The following is a 2,335-nucleotide window of genomic DNA, read 5'->3' as shown; positions in this document are numbered from 1 at the left end:
TCAATGAATCTAAGACTTTTTTCTTTGAAAAGCTAAACAAGATAGACAGAACTTTAGCCTAGTTAATCAAAAGAAAGAAAGAGCAAATCCAAATCAACAAAATCAGAGATGAAAGGGGAAATATCACAACAGACACCCAGAAGATCCAGACCATTACAGGGAATATTTTAAAAACCTATACGCTACTAAACAAAATGGATGGATATCTGAAATCATGGGAACCACCAAGTTAAACCAAGAAGAGATCAACAGTTTATCAACAGAGATAAACAGACCCATAACATATAAGGAAATGAAACAGTAATACAAAGCCACCCAACTAAAAAAAAGCCCAGGCCCAGATGGATTTACAGCAAAATTCTACCAGACATTTAAAGAAGACCTCAAACCAATACTACTTAAATTATTCAAAACTATAGAAACAGAGGGAGAACTCCCAAATTCCTTCTATGAAGCCAGCATCACTCTAATACCGAAACCGGGTAAAGACACAACCAAAAAAGAAAACTATAGACCCATATCTTTAATGAACATAGATGCAAAAATTCTCAAAAAAAAATACTTGCAAACCACATACAGATGCATATCAAAAAGATCATCCACCATGATCAAGTATACTTTATCCCAGAGATGCAGGGGTGGTTCAATATACGCAAGTCAATAAACGTCATTAGTCATATAAATGGATTCAAAGATAAAAACCACAGTGTCATCTCTATAGATGCAGAAAAGGCTTTTGAAAAAATTTAGCATGCATTTATGTTCAAAGTCCTAGAAGGAATTGAACTGGAAGGAACATACCTCAACATAAGTAAAGCTATATACAACAAACCCACAGCCAACATCATTCTCAATGGAGAAAAACTGGAAGCATTCCCATTGAAATCAGGAACTAGACAAGGGTTCCACTATCTCCACTCCTTTTCAACATAGTGCTTGAAACTCTTGCTATAAAATCAATCTACAAAAATCTGTAGCCTTTCTGTATACCAATAATAAGCAATTGGAGAAAGAATACAGGAAAATGCTCCCATTCACAATTGCTGCAAAGAAAGAAAGAAAGAAAGAAGGAAGGAAGGAAGGAAGAAAGAAAGAAAGAAAGAAGGAAGGAAGGAAGGAAGAAAGAAAGAAAGAAAGAAGGAAGGAAGGAAGGAAGAAAGAAAGAAAGAAAGAAGGAAGGAAGGAAGGAAGAAAGAAAGAAAGAAAGAAGGAAGGAAGGAAGGAAAGAAAGAAAGAAAGAAAGAAAGAAAGAAAGAAAGAAAGAAAGAAAGAGAAATATATCTTGGAAGAAATCTGACCAAAGACACCAATGATCTCTACAATGAAAATTTTAAATCCTTAAAGAGATTGAGGAAGACACCAGATGGAAGGACCTCCCATGCTTATGGATTGGAAGAATTAATATTGTGAACATGACCATGTTACCAAAAGCAATATATAGATTCAATGCAATCGCAATCAAAATCCCCATGACATATTTCAGGGAATTAGAAAAATAAAATCCTTAAATTCATATGGAAGCACAAAGGACTCCAGACAGACAAAGCAACCCTGAGCACAAAAAACAACAGTGGGACAATTACTATACCAGATCTCAAAGTATACTACAGAGCTATAGTCATAAAAACAGCATGGTATTGGCACAAAAATAGACACATAAATCAATGGAACATCAGTGAAGATGCAAACCCGAGTACACACAATTTCAGCCACCTGATATTTGACAAAGCTGCTAAGAACACAATGGAGGAAAGACAGCATCTTCAACAAGTGGTGCTGCAAAACTGGATCTCCACCTGTAGAAGAATGAAACTAGATCTTTATCTTGCCTCTTGCACAAAAGTCAACTCCAAATGGATCAAAGACCTCAATGTGAAACTGGAAACTTTGAAACTTAGAAAAAAGTATTGGCAGTAACTTACAAGATCTAGGTGTACGAAAGGATTTTCTAAATTGGACAGAATTTGCTCAGGAATTAAGGTCAGCAGTCAACAAGTTTATTACCTCATTAAACTAAAAAGCTTCTGTACAGCAAAAGAAGCAGTCAAAAAAGTGAAGAAAAACCCACAGAATGGGGAAAAAAATCTTCACCAGTGACACATCTGACAGAGGTTTAACATCCAGAATACTTAAAGAACTCAGAAAACAAAGAATTGAGAAACTAAATGACCCAATTAAAAGATGGGCTAAAGATCTAAACAGAGAGTTCTCAAAGGGGGAAATAAAGATGGCTAAGAGGCATCTCAAAAAGCGTTCAACATCGTTAGTAATTAGGGAAATGCAAATTAAAACTACCCTAAGGTATCACCTTACGCCAATCAGACTGGCTAGGATT

Source organism: Nannospalax galili, unplaced genomic scaffold, assembly GCF_000622305.1.
Source record: "Nannospalax galili isolate Female #2095 unplaced genomic scaffold, S.galili_v1.0 scaffold17, whole genome shotgun sequence".
Taxonomy (NCBI): Eukaryota; Metazoa; Chordata; class Mammalia; order Rodentia; family Spalacidae; genus Nannospalax; species Nannospalax galili.
This window is presented reverse-complemented; position numbering follows the sequence as displayed.